Below are 17311 nucleotides of genomic sequence, written 5' to 3' on the forward strand. Positions count from 1 at the left end.
GTTATCAAAGTACCAGGATTATAATTTTGTACGCCAGACGCGCGTTTCGTCTACATAAGACTCATCAGTGACGCTCATATCAAAATATTTATAAAGCCAAACAAGTACAAACTTTTTATCCAACAGTAATGATGTTTAGTAGCATTGGTTAAATACAACGTGTTTGTGTGAGTTCTATTCTTTCGGAAGTTTTTTGAATTTTTAACGGGTACTTTTTTGAATTTTTTGTATTGACTCACTCGTAAAATGTACTTTTCTGATCCACCTATTCATGATGTGATTGTGAGAATACTGCTCACGTTAATAATGGCCTTCTTCTGTGCTAGTTTTACTGAAAGGCGTAGGTAAGACTCAAACTTCAGGGATACAATTTATTCATATGAAGGTGTACTTCTACAATATGACTAACGTTCACTCACTTCCATCACGCATGCAAGTTGCTATGCTTTCTTTTGCCTTTTCCTATCATTACTGTTAGTTCAGTGTCTTAGTTGGTTGATTCAGTAATACTAACTTGCCATGCTTGAGTTGACCTTAAAAGTGGAATCACTGTCACCTGTTGCAAGGTTTTTTTTACCAACTGTACTAGAAGCACCTTCGATACCTACTTTAAGTTGTCTTCTGAAATTTTACGAATCAAATGTATGTAAAGCACTTCGACTTGCCTTAAAAATGAATTAACAAATGGTTCAATAAACACTGTAGTTCTTTTCTACCATCTTTCATCTTAATAACAGGTTTCTTAGCTATGTCTTGTTGCAGTCCTTTTTCCTTTATCTTGATCTATATATAAGGTATACCACGTTTCTTTGCTTTTAGTATTAATTCATTTTTAGTGAAAACTTCTGTATGGGGTAACACTTGATGCGTTTTGTCTTCAATAAGCTTTACCAACACGTCTTTTGGGTTTATACTATATCCTTTTAACCCCAAATCCTTTGTTTACCGTTATTTGTAAATGACCCGTTGGTATTGTCTTTATAAACCTAGCACAACCTCTTTATTATGTAGAGCATGTATATTAACTGACAATCTAGGCGTACCCGATATGTTTTTGTTTGTTAATGCCATTATTTATTTAATAATTACACACATATGTCTTTTATGATTATTTTTTTTTTCAATTTTACACCCCTAACCACCACTTGTAATTTTTTTAATCTAATGTTTACTAGATGTGAAAAGAAAAATAAGGACACGTACTACTACGCGGTTTTCTGTCTAATAAGGGTATAGGCAGTCGTACTTATGATGAACGGTCCTTCCAACGTTCTTGTTTCGTAATACAACCCACTACAAGCCCACACCTTACTTGTTACCCGTTTTATTGACTTCAAGATTAGTAGGTAAGTATCACAAATTATTTCATCCCCACTTGTAGTGTCAATAATTTGGTTCACCTCACTTGTTGGCAGGTCCTTCCATTTTTGTTTTTCTTTTGTGTCAAAGGTATTCAGATCAATGAAATAATATTGATTATAAGATGCCTTCATAATCCTAAATATTCCTATATTCTGTTTTTTTTTTTTCAATTTAAAAAACATCACCCGTACTCCTATTCAAATTCTAACCCTAACACCCCTTACCCTAACACACCTTACTCTAAAACCTTAAACACCTTAATGAGCAGTTTTAAATCAGACTACTTTAACTTTTACACCATGATGCTTATTTACCTGTATAATGTTACGTCATAACTTTTACTTACTAATATGACGTCACTTTTTTCACTGTCACCTTCCTACTTTCACGTTCACTGTTAATTACTAAAATTGAAAGTGTTGCAGCATTCTCTATTCTACACCACTGGTATGAACCCAGGCTATTCACTACTTTTTTTATATAGTCCAGAGCCATCTGCATTACAGTGGTTCCGAAATTCATGTAACGTATTTAACTTACAAACCATATATTGGGAACATCTTAGCATATCCTTACGGCAAAGTTCCGATTTAATATTTTTCTGGGATCATGGCAATCCTGACCACAATTGGGGTTAAAAGTTGTGCCTTAACATATTTTCAGAATAATCATGTCAGAAAATACACAAATACAAACATTATGCTATGGTAACTGCTATGGTAACGTTGTTACCATAACGCTATAGTGAGTGACGTTATTGTATTATTCATTAGCTATCATGACGATTAAACGTATATAAAACACACAACGCATTTTTTGAGATTTTTTAACATTTATGGTGCCGTGACGGACGTTAAAGGCAATACGTGTCGGCAACAGAGCAGCATTGACGAAGCTATGGATCAAATTCGAGGAGCTGAAAGAGAATCCTGAAAACGTCAAAATGGAGGAATTCAAAGCCATAGAGTATGCCGTAACCCAGAAAAAGAAGATTATTCATGATTTAAACGAGAAGATGAAAGAAATCCAACACGAGGATCACATTGAACAAGAAATTACAGACTTGGATGAGTATATGCTTGATTTAGACAGTAAACTAAAGCAAATACGAAAACTAAAGCAAACAATCAAATCCCCCAACAATAATTCTAATTTAAAAGAAAGTAAACAATGAACGCTAACACTGAATGCTATATACCTACATCAAACGCTATTTATACAAACACATCAGCCGTTTACATGCTAAACACTAGAAAACGAATTCCATCGGAGGAAAATCCTACCGGAAATCAATCAAGCAACTTTATTGGTCCGATTTTACTATCATACAATACTCAGGAAGATTGTTCGTATATACAACCACCAGCCCAACTACCAAATGTATTTAGTAATGTAAATCATAGATTATTTTAATTAGATTAGCCACATTTTGACGGGTATGTTTTGCAGTTGAGCACATTTTGGGACTTTTGCGAATGTACCATACAATAAAATAGTAGCCTTACACCAATACAGAAATTTAGTTATCTGAAAGCCCAGCTTATAAGAACCGCCGCCCAAACCATAGCAGGATTTGCGCTTACGCACACAAATTATGAGACAGCCGTTTGTTTGCTAAGAGAGAGATTTGGAAACTCACACAATTTTTTAATGCTTACATGAAATCACTCATGAGCTTACCCGTACCGACAAATGATGCATTTAGCTTGAGATCTTACGGAGACAAACTTGAATCATATGTGCGAGGATTAGAGTCACTTTGTCAAACACCTGAGATGTATGGTTCGCTTTAGTTTTGGACAAGTTACCGATTGACATGAGAAAATCTATTGCAAGAAAACGCGGGAGATATAACTTGATATTGAAAAATCTACGAATAGCAATAACTAAAGAGATTGAAAGCTGGCGAAGGAGTCATGAATTCAGACATATTGTACGCCACTGCACTTTTTTATGGGTACGCAATCATATTCATACAAGAGCGAATTCAAAGACACACGTAAGATGGTAAATACACATACATGTATATTTTTTTTAACTGAGCACTATCCGGCGGAGTGCCCTGAAGTAACAGACGTAAACATAAGAAATCAAATTGTAAAACAGAAACAGTTATGCTTTAACTGTAAAGGGTCACACTAAGTAGCCGCATGCCACTCTACTGAACGATGCAAAAAGTTTAACGGAAAACATCATACTAGCATATGTAAAGGAAAAGAGGTAATTCCAGGTATGACACCGCAGCCTACAATACAATAGTCAGCAATCAACGTAGCTGAAACACCAAACGAGACTACAGTAATGTATCCATCAGGAGTCACGACATTCTCCTGAAAACAACAACTGCATCAGTTGTAAATAACGACCAAGAACTAGAAAGTAACATCTTATTTGACGAGGGAGCACAGCCTTCTTCAATTTTATAACTCAGAAATTAACTGATAAATTAGAAACAAATCCTACAGAAAAAGTAAGCATTCATCCGTCTGTGATTTGAAATTTATCCCAGAAGGTTCGCAACTTAGACACTGCAACAATACAGTTACAGACCGACACAGTAGAAAAAGTCCACATCGACACACTCATTGTTCCAGAGATTGCCGTTCCGATTTAAAACAAGATTTCACAGACTACAAGGAACTTTCCACTTTTAAACTTAAGTACAGAACGTTTCGAAATTGACTTACTCATAGGCACCGACTACTACTGGTAAATTATCGAGGACAGAGTTATAAGAGGAAAATGACCAATCGTTGTACAGTCAAAGTGCGGATGTGTGTTATCAGGACTAATTAATCAATAGAAACATCCACCATCCGACAACATCTATAGCTCTGGTAAACGTCATTGAAAACAAGAACACAGCGAAAAAGGAAAGTCCACGGCAAAGTTGCTATGGAAACATGACCGTTCAGATGATATACCTTCAGGCACGACCGTTGACAAAAGAAGACCAGAAGACACATCACAATGGCTCGTACAAAGTAGATCGCACATGAACCCACTTAAGGAAAATTTCAAAGAAAGTAACTTGCTACCTAGACGAACGAACACACCCTCAACTGGTAGAGTCAAGAACCCAAATAGATACAAGAAAGGAACTTACAACGCATAAAGAAAATTACCGCTGAGTGATGCTACAGTAGGCGGCAGAAGAAAAATCCATGAATGGACTATGAGATAAACTTTAGTTGTGATCAGTTAAGGTTAAGGAACTAGATTATTTTATTTGAGATGGACATAAATTTAAATTTCTTTTATCTATATTGTGAACTTACATTTTCTTACAATTTTTCGTTACATACTTCAGAAAATACGCAAGGTACAAACATTATGCTATGGTAACGTTGTAACTATAACGCTATAGTAAGTGATGTTATTGTATTATTCATTACCTATCACTACATTTAAACGTATATAGAAAACACAACGCATTTATTGAGATTCTTCAACAATCTTACATTCGGAATTCCTAAGAATATCTTTACGGTAATTTTCGAACCTTTCCAAGCTCATTTCAAAGGTATTGACCTAGGCTATTCCTTACTTAAATATTTTTCTGGGATCCGGGCCCGTCTGGCCACCACAGAGGTTCAAAGGTGCCCCTTAACGCAATTTTCCGTATTAACCATATGCATACATTCGGTACTTTTCGGCATATACCAACGGCAAAGTTCCGAACCGAACCTAGCTCATTTTAAAGGTATTGACCCAAGCTATTCCCCACTTAAATATTTTTCTGGGATCCGGGCCCGTCTGGCCACCACAGAGGTTCAAAGGTGCCTCTTAACGTAATTTTCCGTTTTAACCATATGCATACATTCGGTACTTTTCGGCATATACCAACGACAAAGTTCCGAACCGGACCTAGCTCATTTTAAAGGTATTGACCCAAGCTATTTCCCACTTAAATATTTTTCTGGGATCCGGGCCCGTCTGGCCACCACAGAGGTTCAAAGGTGCCTCTTAACGTAATTTTCCGTTTTAACCATATGCATACATTCGGTACTTTTCGGCATATACCAACGGCAAAGTTCCGAACCGGACCTAGCTCATTTTAAAGGTATTGACCCAAGCTATTCCCCACTTAAATATTTTTCTGGGATCCGGGCCCGTCTGGCCACCACAGAGGTTCAAAGGTGCCTCTTAACGTAATTTTCCGTTTAAACCATATGCATACATTCGGTACTTTTCGGCATATACCAACGGCAAAGTTCCGAACCGGACCTAGCTCATTTTAAAGGTATTGACCCAAGCTATTCCTCACTTAAATATTTTTCTGGGATCCGGGCCCGTCTGGCCACCACAGAGGTTCAAAGGTGCCTCTTAACGTAATTTTCCGTTTTAACCATATGCATACATTCGGTACTTTTCGGCATATACCAACGGCAAAGTTCCGAACCGGACCTAGCTCATTTTAAAGGTATTGACCCAAGCTATTCCCCACTTAAATATTTTTCTGGGATCCGGGCCCGTCTGGCCACCACAGAGGTTCAAAGGTGCCTCTTAACGTAATTTTCCGTTTTAACCATATGCATACATTCGGTACTTTTCGGCATATACCAACGGCAAAGTTCCGAACCGAACCTAGCTCATTTTAAAGGTATTGACCCAAGCTATTCCCCACTTAAATATTTTTCTGGGATCCGGGCCCGTCTGGCCACCACAGAGGTTCAAAGGTGCCTCTTAACGTAATTTTCCGTTTTAACCATATGCATACATTCGGTACTTTTCGGCATATACCAACGGCAAAGTTCCGAACCGGACCTAGCTCATTTTAAAGGTATTGACCCAAGCTATTCCCCACTTAAATATTTTTCTGGGATCCGGGCCCGTCTGGCCACCACAGAGGTTCAAAGGTGCCTCTTAACGTAATTTTCCGTTTTAACCATATGCATACATTCGGTACTTTTCGGCATATACCAACGGCAAAGTTCCGAACCGGACCTAGCTCATTTTAAAGGTATTGACCCAAGCTATTCCCCACTTAAATATTTTTCTGGGATCCGGGCCCGTCTGGCCACCACAGAGGTTCAAAGGTGCCTCTTAACGTAATTTTCCGTTTTAACCATATGCATACATTCGGTACTTTTCGGCATATACCAACGGCAAAGTTCCGAACCGGACCTAGCTCATTTTAAAGGTATTGACCCAAGCTATTCCCCACTTAAATATTTTTCTGGGATCCGGGCCCGTCTGGCCACCACAGAGGTTCAAAGGTGCCTCTTAACGTAATTTTCCGTTTTAACCATATGCATACATTCGGTACTTTTCGGCATATACCAACGGCAAAGTTCCGAACCGGACCTAGCTCATTTTAAAGGTATTGACCCAAGCTATTCCCCACTTAAATATTTTTCTGGGATCCGGGCCCGTCTGGCCACCACAGAGGTTCAAAGGTGCCTCTTAACGTAATTTTCCGTTTTAACCATATGCATACATTCGGTACTTTTCGGCATATACCAACGGCAAAGTTCCGAACCGGACCTAGCTCATTTTAAAGGTATTGACCCAAGCTATTCCCCACTTAAATATTTTTCTGGGATCCGGGCCCGTCTGGCCACCACAGAGGTTCAAAGGTGCCTCTTAACGTAATTTTCCGTTTTAACCATATGCATACATTCGGTACTTTTCGGCATATACCAACGGCAAAGTTCCGAACCGGACCTAGCTCATTTTAAAGGTATTGACCCAAGCTATTCCCCACTTAAATATTTTTCTGGGATCCGGGCCCGTCTGGCCACCACAGAGGTTCAAAGGTGCCTCTTAACGTAATTTTCCGTTTTAACCATATGCATACATTCGGTACTTTTCGGCATATACCAACGGCAAAGTTCCGAACCGGACCTAGCTCATTTTAAAGGTATTGACCCAAGCTATTCCCCACTTAAATATTTTTCTGGGATCCGGGCCCGTCTGGCCACCACAGAGGTTCAAAGGTGCCTCTTAACGTAATTTTCCGTTTTAACCATATGCATACATTCGGTACTTTTCGGCATATACCAACGGCAAAGTTCCGAACCGGACCTAGCTCATTTTAAAGGTATTGACCCAAGCTATTCCCCACTTAAATATTTTTCTGGGATCCGGGCCCGTCTGGCCACCACAGAGGTTCAAAGGTGTCTCTTAACGTAATTTTCCGTTTTAACCATATGCATACATTCGGTACTTTTCGGCATATACCAACGGCAAAGTTCCGAACCGTACCTAGCTCATTTTAAAGGTATTGACCCAAGCTATTCCCCACTTAAATATTTTTCTGGGATCCGGGCCCGTCTGGCCACCACAGAGGTTCAAAGGTGCCTCTTAACGTAATTTTCCGTTTTAACCATATGCATACATTCGGTACTTTTCGGCATATACCAACGGCAAAGTTCCGAACCGGACCTAGCTCAATTTAAAGGTATTGACCCAAGCTATTCCCCACTTAAATATTTTTCTGGGATCCGGGCCCGTCTGGCCACCACAGAGGTTCAAAGGTGCCTCTTAACGTAATTTTCCGTTTTAACCATATGCATACATTCGGTACTTTTCGGCATATACCAACGGCAAAGTTCCGAACCGGACCTAGCTCATTTTAAAGGTATTGACCCAAGCTATTCCCCGCTTAAATATTTTTCTGGGATCCGGGCCCGTCTGGCCACCACAGAGGTTCAAAGGTGCCTCTTAACGTAATTTTCCGTTTTAACCATATGCATACATTCGGTACTTTTCGGCATATACCAACGGCAAAGTTCCGAACCGGACCTAGCTCATTTTAAAGGTATTGACCCAAGCTATTCCCCGCTTAAATATTTTTTTGGGATCCGGGCCCGTCTGGCCACCACAGAGGTTCAAAGGTGCCTCTTAACGTAAATTTCCGTTTTAACCATATGCATACATTCGGTACTTTTCGGCATATACCAACGGCAAAGTTCCGAACCGGACCTAGCTCATTTTAAAGGTATTGACCCAAGCTATTCCCCACTTAAATATTTTTCTGGGATCCGGGCCCGTCTGGCCACCACAGAGGTTCAAAGGTGCCTCTTAACGTAATTTTCCGTTTTAACCATATGCATACATTCGGTACTTTTCGGCATATACCAACGGCAAAGTTCCGAACCGGACCTAGCTCATTTTAAAGGTATTGACCCAAGCTATTCTCCACTTAAATATTTTTCTGGGATCCGGGCCCGTCTGGCCACCACAGAGGTTCAAAGGTGCCTCTTAACGTAATTTTCCGTTTTAACCATATGCATACATTCGGTACTTTTCGGCATATACCAACGGCAAAGTTCCGAACCGGACCTAGCTCATTTTAAAGGTATTGACCCAAGCTATTCCCCACTTAAATATTTTTCTGGGATCCGGGCCCGTCTGGCCACCACAGAGGTTCAAAGGTGCCTCTTAACGTAATTTTCCGTTTTAACCATATGCATACATTCGGTACTTTTCGGCATATACCAACGGCAAAGTTCCGAACCGGACCTAGCTCATTTTAAAGGTATTGACCCAAGCTATTCCCCACTTAAATATTTTTCTGGGATCCGGGCCCGTCTGGCCACCACAGAGGTTCAAAGGTGCCTCTTAACGTAATTTTCCGTTTTAACCATATGCATACATTCGGTACTTTTCGGCATATACCAACGGCAAAGTTCCGAACCGGACCTAGCTCATTTTAAAGGTATTGACCCAAGCTATTCCCCACTTAAATATTTTTCTGGGATCCGGGCCCGTCTGGCCACCACAGAGGTTCAAAGGTGCCTCTTAACGTAATTTTCCGTTTTAACCATATGCATACATTCGGTACTTTTCGGCATATACCAACGGCAAAGTTCCGAACCGGACCTAGCTCATTTTAAAGGTATTGACCCAAGCTATTCCCCACTTAAATATTTTTCTGGGATCCGGGCCCGTCTGGCCACCACAGAGGTTCAAAGGTGCCTCTTAACGTAATTTTCCGTTTTAACCATATGCATACATTCGGTACTTTTCGGCATATACCAACGGCAAAGTTCCGAACCGGACCTAGCTCATTTTAAAGGTATTGACCCAAGCTATTCCCCACTTAAATATTTTTCTGGGATCCGGGCCCGTCTGGCCACCACAGAGGTTCAAAGGTGCCTCTTAACGTAATTTTCCGTTTTAACCATATGCATACATTCGGTACTTTTCGGCATATACCAACGGCAAAGTTCCGAACCGGACCTAGCTCAATTTAAAGGTATTGACCCAAGCTATTCCCCACTTAAATATTTTTCTGGGATCCGGGCCCGTCTGGCCACCACAGAGGTTCAAAGGTGCCTCTTAACGTAATTTTCCGTTTTAACCATATGCATACATTCGGTACTTTTCGGCATATACCAACGGCAAAGTTCCGAACCGGACCTAGCTCATTTTAAAGGTATTGACCCAAGCTATTCCCCGCTTAAATATTTTTCTGGGATCCGGGCCCGTCTGGCCACCACAGAGGTTCAAAGGTGCCTCTTAACGTAATTTTCCGTTTTAACCATATGCATACATTCGGTACTTTTCGGCATATACCAACGGCAAAGTTCCGAACCGGACCTAGCTCATTTTAAAGGTATTGACCCAAGCTATTCCCCGCTTAAATATTTTTTTGGGATCCGGGCCCGTCTGGCCACCACAGAGGTTCAAAGGTGCCTCTTAACGTAAATTTCCGTTTTAACCATATGCATACATTCGGTACTTTTCGGCATATACCAACGGCAAAGTTCCGAACCGGACCTAGCTCATTTTAAAGGTATTGACCCAAGCTATTCCCCACTTAAATATTTTTCTGGGATCCGGGCCCGTCTGGCCACCACAGAGGTTCAAAGGTGCCTCTTAACGTAATTTTCCGTTTTAACCATATGCATACATTCGGTACTTTTCGGCATATACCAACGGCAAAGTTCCGAACCGGACCTAGCTCATTTTAAAGGTATTGACCCAAGCTATTCCCCACTTAAATATTTTTCTGGGATCCGGGCCCGTCTGGCCACCACAGAGGTTCAAAGGTGCCTCTTAACGTAATTTTCCGTTTTAACCATATGCATACATTCGGTACTTTTCGGCATATACCAACGGCAAAGTTCCGAACCGGACCTAGCTCATTTTAAAGGTATTGACCCAAGCTATTCCCCACTTAAATATTTTTCTGGGATCCGGGCCCGTCTGGCCACCACAGAGGTTCAAAGGTGCCTCTTAACGTAATTTTCCGTTTTAACCATATGCATACATTCGGTACTTTTCGGCATATACCAACGGCAAAGTTCCGAACCGGACCTAGCTCATTTTAAAGGTATTGACCCAAGCTATTCCCCACTTAAATATTTTTCTGGGATCCGGGCCCGTCTGGCCACCACAGAGGTTCAAAGGTGCCTCTTAACGTAATTTTCCGTTTTAACCATATGCATACATTCGGTACTTTTCGGCATATACCAACGGCAAAGTTCCGAACCGGACCTAGCTCATTTTAAAGGTATTGACCCAAGCTATTCCCCACTTAAATATTTTTCTGGGATCCGGGCCCGTCTGGCCACCACAGAGGTTCAAAGGTGCCTCTTAACGTAATTTTCCGTTTTAACCATATGCATACATTCGGTACTTTTCGGCATATACCAACGGCAAAGTTCCGAACCGGACCTAGCTCATTTTAAAGGTATTGACCCAAGCTATTCCCCACTTAAATATTTTTCTGGGATCCGGGCCCGTCTGGCCACCACAGAGGTTCAAAGGTGCCTCTTAACGTAATTTTCCGTTTTAACCATATGCATACATTCGGTACTTTTCGGCATATACCAACGGCAAAGTTCCGAACCGGACCTAGCTCATTTTAAAGGTATTGACCCAAGCTATTCCCCACTTAAATATTTTTCTGGGATCCGGGCCCGTCTGGCCACCACAGAGGTTCAAAGGTGCCTCTTAACGTAATTTTCCGTTTTAACCATATGCATACATTCGGTACTTTTCGGCATATACCAACGGCAAAGTTCCGAACCGGACCTAGCTCAATTTAAAGGTATTGACCCAAGCTATTCCCCACTTAAATATTTTTCTGGGATCCGGGCCCGTCTGGCCACCACAGAGGTTCAAAGGTGCCTCTTAACGTAATTTTCCGTTTTAACCATATGCATACATTCGGTACTTTTCGGCATATACCAACGGCAAAGTTCCGAACCGGACCTAGCTCATTTTAAAGGTATTGACCCAAGCTATTCCCCGCTTAAATATTTTTCTGGGATCCGGGCCCGTCTGGCCACCACAGAGGTTCAAAGGTGCCTCTTAACGTAATTTTCCGTTTTAACCATATGCATACATTCGGTACTTTTCGGCATATACCAACGGCAAAGTTCCGAACCGGACCTAGCTCATTTTAAAGGTATTGACCCAAGCTATTCCCCGCTTAAATATTTTTTTGGGATCCGGGCCCGTCTGGCCACCACAGAGGTTCAAAGGTGCCTCTTAACGTAAATTTCCGTTTTAACCATATGCATACATTCGGTACTTTTCGGCATATACCAACGGCAAAGTTCCGAACCGGACCTAGCTCATTTTAAAGGTATTGACCCAAGCTATTCCCCACTTAAATATTTTTCTGGGATCCGGGCCCGTCTGGCCACCACAGAGGTTCAAAGGTGCCTCTTAACGTAATTTTCCGTTTTAACCATATGCATACATTCGGTACTTTTCGGCATATACCAACGGCAAAGTTCCGAACCGGACCTAGCTCATTTTAAAGGTATTGACCCAAGCTATTCCCCACTTAAATATTTTTCTGGGATCCGGGCCCGTCTGGCCACCACAGAGGTTCAAAGGTGCCTCTTAACGTAATTTTCCGTTTTAACCATATGCATACATTCGGTACTTTTCGGCATATACCAACGGCAAAGTTCCGAACCGGACCTAGCTCATTTTAAAGGTATTGACCCAAGCTATTCCCCGCTTAAATATTTTTTTGGGATCCGGGCCCGTCTGGCCACCACAGAGGTTCAAAGGTGCCTCTTAACGTAAATTTCCGTTTTAACCATATGCATACATTCGGTACTTTTCGGCATATACCAACGGCAAAGTTCCGAACCGGACCTAGCTCATTTTAAAGGTATTGACCCAAGCTATTCCCCACTTAAATATTTTTCTGGGATCCGGGCCCGTCTGGCCACCACAGAGGTTCAAAGGTGCCTCTTAACGTAATTTTCCGTTTTAACCATATGCATACATTCGGTACTTTTCGGCATATACCAACGGCAAAGTTCCGAACCGGACCTAGCTCATTTTAAAGGTATTGACCCAAGCTATTCCCCACTTAAATATTTTTCTGGGATCCGGGCCCGTCTGGCCACCACAGAGGTTCAAAGGTGCCTCTTAACGTAATTTTCCGTTTTAACCATATGCATACATTCGGTACTTTTCGGCATATACCAACGGCAAAGTTCCGAACCGGACCTAGCTCATTTTAAAGGTATTGACCCAAGCTATTCCCCACTTAAATATTTTTCTGGGATCCGGGCCCGTCTGGCCACCACAGAGGTTCAAAGGTGCCTCTTAACGTAATTTTCCGTTTTAACCATATGCATACATTCGGTACTTTTCGGCATATACCAACGGCAAAGTTCCGAACCGGACCTAGCTCATTTTAAAGGTATTGACCCAAGCTATTCCCCACTTAAATATTTTTCTGGGATCCGGGCCCGTCTGGCCACCACAGAGGTTCAAAGGTGCCTCTTAACGTAATTTTCCGTTTTAACCATATGCATTTACAATTAATTCTCCATAGGCCGTAATGGTAACGTTTTCCTCCGTTGCTCAGTCCATATCGTTTACTTGAACATGTATGATGGCTCATATCGAAGCTGATACATTTATACATGTCTGGTTAAATTTTCGGGGTGGCAAGTGAGATTACTTTTTTCGCAAATTGCTGGACCCCGGAAGATGGTGAAAAATGTCACTCTCCTCATGAAATAATCCCAAAATTCTGATCATAAAATTCAATAAAAAAATTGTCCTTTCTAATAATTTATTTCAGGTCAAATCTACATCTTTCTTTTCTCATCACATCAGCTCTATAAAACAGTTCTTATTGTTCATTTATGTCCATTTTTAAAATCACAGCATCCACAATTGTATGGCGGACTAATATTTTTTTTTAATTACGTCATCTGAGTTCCTCATCTCAAGGTCTATTAGGGATCCTGACCCATATTGAAATCAATACTTCTGATTTTTCCAAATATTTTTATGTGATCTTCATCGGTATAACATTCTGAATAAATCTGTGTATTTTTGTCCATTTCTGAAAAAAAATAAAGTTGTTTTAGCACTATAAGGCAATGACACTTTCGTCGCTATATTCATTTATTTTGAATACAATGTGTATGTATAATTAATTTCTTCCAGAATACATTCACTAGTCAAAACAAGGACAAAACTTCTGATTATAACCTTTAATTACAACACACAGACCCTGTTAAAGCATTCTATAAAATTTTCTTGTGTCTTAAAGTGCATTTTGGCAGAGAAATTATGCAAAAATGAAGATTTTATAAAAAAACCAACACCAAATAATTATTCTTACTAGTGGAAATCTTGTATTTAAAACTGTGGAAAGCACTCTAAACTACTGGGAAAGTCATCCTTATCATATAATTAGAGTGCAATATAGTGCAAATTTTCAAAACTTGTCCTTTCACATAATTCTATTTGAGAAAAAATGTTTTTAACATGTATTTCAGTGAAAACCTTTTATCAGTGAGAAATCCACATGAGGTTTTAAAGGAAACATTGTGACATCACATGTATTATGGCGTCATTAAATAACGACAGATCAAAATAGTGCTAAATATAGTTTGCAGTGTTACGTGAGAAACAGTTGCCGCAAGATTTAACTCGAAATATTGAGTCGAAACGATCTGTAACTAAGCCTTTCCATTCAATATCAAGACCATAGCAACAGTTTTCATATTTGCATATTTTTAACATACTGACTGTAATTTCAATTGCATAAATACCATAAATAAACAATTTAGAGCTTGCCTAACAAAACAAAATGCTTACCAGTTATTCAGGACTTTTTAAAACCTCTAGTTTGCCATCTCAGGTTAAAAAGTAATGATATGTCTGGAACTGAAATAAGACCAAAAAAAATACTCAGGCTGTGTTATCATTTGATTTAAATACATAAGTATTATTGAGAGAGAAAAATCTATTTCTTGAAAGTTTAATTACAAAGAAAGACAAATGCTTCTCCCTTGTGGCTTAGTAACCTTCATTTAAACCTTTTATATTAGAAGCAATGGGTAGTAGCTTACTAGCTTAATAGTTGAATCGGTGCAGAAATATTGTTTTCAAAAAGGTTTGACCCTCCCCCTTTTTCACTGAGAAATGACAATATCTTTTGTTTTGCTCAAGTGCATTAAAAATAATAATTCATGATTTTCTTAAAACATGTACATGTGTTTTCTGTTTTTTTGCATATATCTACTGACCAGGGGTCAAATCATTGGATAAAAGCACATGCGATGATGTATCTCACTTTACTCGTATGAAGTGTGTTATCTCCCATGATTATCAGGTATTCCTGTAGACCGAAGTGATAATTACATAACAAAGACTATATTGTGTCATGTTTACTTACAATTTAATAATATTTAAAAGTTATTTCTTGCCTTTTTCAATATAGTAAACAAATTCCTTTCGGATATCTCGGAAGTAAACAAAGTTATGATTGTGCCTAAAAAAAGTGTTCAGCCCCGTGCCAGTAATGCATTTTAAAAGCGAAAATTTCATTGAGTTTTTGCTGATCTTTATCAATAATATTTATCTTAAACCATTTATAATAACTAGGTATAAATAAAAAACTACTAACCATCATTTTCGGTGGTGTACAAGGTGAAATCATCCATAAATCAGCCTGAAAACTTCTGGAAGTAAGCTTCTAATTTGGGTATACATTTACAATTAATTCTCCATAGGCCGTAATGGTAACGTTTTCCTCCGTTGCTCAGTCCATATCGTTTACTTGAACATGTATGATGGCTCATATCGAAGCTGATACATTTATACATGTCTGGTTAAATTTTCGGGGTGGCAAGTGAGATTACTTTTTTCGCAAATTGCTGGACCCCGGAAGATGGTGAAAAATGTCACTCTCCTCATGAAATAATCCCAAAATTCTGATCATAAAATTCAATAAAAAAATTGTCCTTTCTAATAATTTATTTCAGGTCAAATCTACATCTTTCTTTTCTCATCACATCAGCTCTATAAAACAGTTCTTATTGTTCATTTATGTCCATTTTTAAAATCACAGCATCCACAATTGTATGGCGGACTAATATTTTTTTTTAATTACGTCATCTGAGTTCCTCATCTCAAGGTCTATTAGGGATCCTGACCCATATGCATACATTCGGTACTTTTCGGCATATACCAACGGCAAAGTTCCGAACCGGACCTAGCTCATTTTAAAGGTATTGACCCAAGCTATTCCCCACTTAAATATTTTTCTGGGATCCGGGCCCGTCTGGCCACCACAGAGGTTCAAAGGTGCCTCTTAACGTAATTTTCCGTTTTAACCATATGCATACATTCGGTACTTTTCGGCATATACCAACGGCAAAGTTCCGAACCGGACCTAGCTCATTTTAAAGGTATTGACCCAAGCTATTCCCCACTTAAATATTTTTCTGGGATCCGGGCCCGTCTGGCCACCACAGAGGTTCAAAGGTGCCTCTTAACGTAATTTTCCGTTTTAACCATATGCATACATTCGGTACTTTTCGGCATATACCAACGGCAAAGTTCCGAACCGGACCTAGCTCATTTTAAAGGTATTGACCCAAGCTATTCCCCACTTAAATATTTTTCTGGGATCCGGGCCCGTCTGGCCACCACAGAGGTTCAAAGGTGCCTCTTAACGTAATTTTCCGTTTTAACCATATGCATACATTCGGTACTTTTCGGCATATACCAACGGCAAAGTTCCGAACCGGACCTAGCTCATTTTAAAGGTATTGACCCAAGCTATTCCCCACTTAAATATTTTTCTGGGATCCGGGCCCGTCTGGCCACCACAGAGGTTCAAAGGTGCCTCTTAACGTAATTTTCCGTTTTAACCATATGCATACATTCGGTACTTTTCGGCATATACCAACGGCAAAGTTCCGAACCGGACCTAGCTCAATTTAAAGGTATTGACCCAAGCTATTCCCCACTTAAATATTTTTCTGGGATCCGGGCCCGTCTGGCCACCACAGAGGTTCAAAGGTGCCTCTTAACGTAATTTTCCGTTTTAACCATATGCATACATTCGGTACTTTTCGGCATATACCAACGGCAAAGTTCCGAACCGGACCTAGCTCATTTTAAAGGTATTGACCCAAGCTATTCCCCGCTTAAATATTTTTCTGGGATCCGGGCCCGTCTGGCCACCACAGAGGTTCAAAGGTGCCTCTTAACGTAATTTTCCGTTTTAACCATATGCATACATTCGGTACTTTTCGGCATATACCAACGGCAAAGTTCCGAACCGGACCTAGCTCATTTTAAAGGTATTGACCCAAGCTATTCCCCACTTAAATATTTTTTTGGGATCCGGGCCCGTCTGGCCACCACAGAGGTTCAAAGGTGCCTCTTAACGTAAATTTCCGTTTTAACCATATGCATACATTCGGTACTTTTCGGCATATACCAACGGCAAAGTTCCGAACCGGACCTAGCTCATTTTAAAGGTATTGACCCAAGCTATTCCCCACTTAAATATTTTTCTGGGATCCGGGCCCGTCTGGCCACCACAGAGGTTCAAAGGTGCCTCTTAACGTAATTTTCCGTTTTAACCATATGCATACATTCGGTACTTTTCGGCATATACCAACGGCAAAGTTCCGAACCGGACCTAGCTCATTTTAAAGGTATTGACCCAAGCTATTCCCCACTTAAATATTTTTCTGGGATCCGGGCCCGTCTG

At 40.2% G+C, this 17311-nt stretch overlaps 1 long non-coding RNA gene across 1 annotated transcript; it reads right to left on the reverse strand.

Annotated features, from left to right (window-relative positions):
• Positions 1–13110: 13110 nt before the first annotated feature.
• Positions 13111–15765, reverse strand: LOC139501083 (uncharacterized). Its single transcript, XR_011658453.1, has 3 exons — positions 15212–15765; positions 14401–14469; positions 13111–13639 (listed from the first exon to the last, which is right to left on the reverse strand). It is a non-coding gene; the product is annotated as an uncharacterized lncRNA (long non-coding RNA).
• Positions 15766–17311: the final 1546 nt, after the last annotated feature.

The sequence above is a fragment of the Mytilus edulis genome, chromosome 13 (assembly GCF_963676685.1).
Source record: "Mytilus edulis chromosome 13, xbMytEdul2.2, whole genome shotgun sequence".
NCBI classification, from domain to species: domain Eukaryota; kingdom Metazoa; phylum Mollusca; class Bivalvia; order Mytilida; family Mytilidae; genus Mytilus; species Mytilus edulis.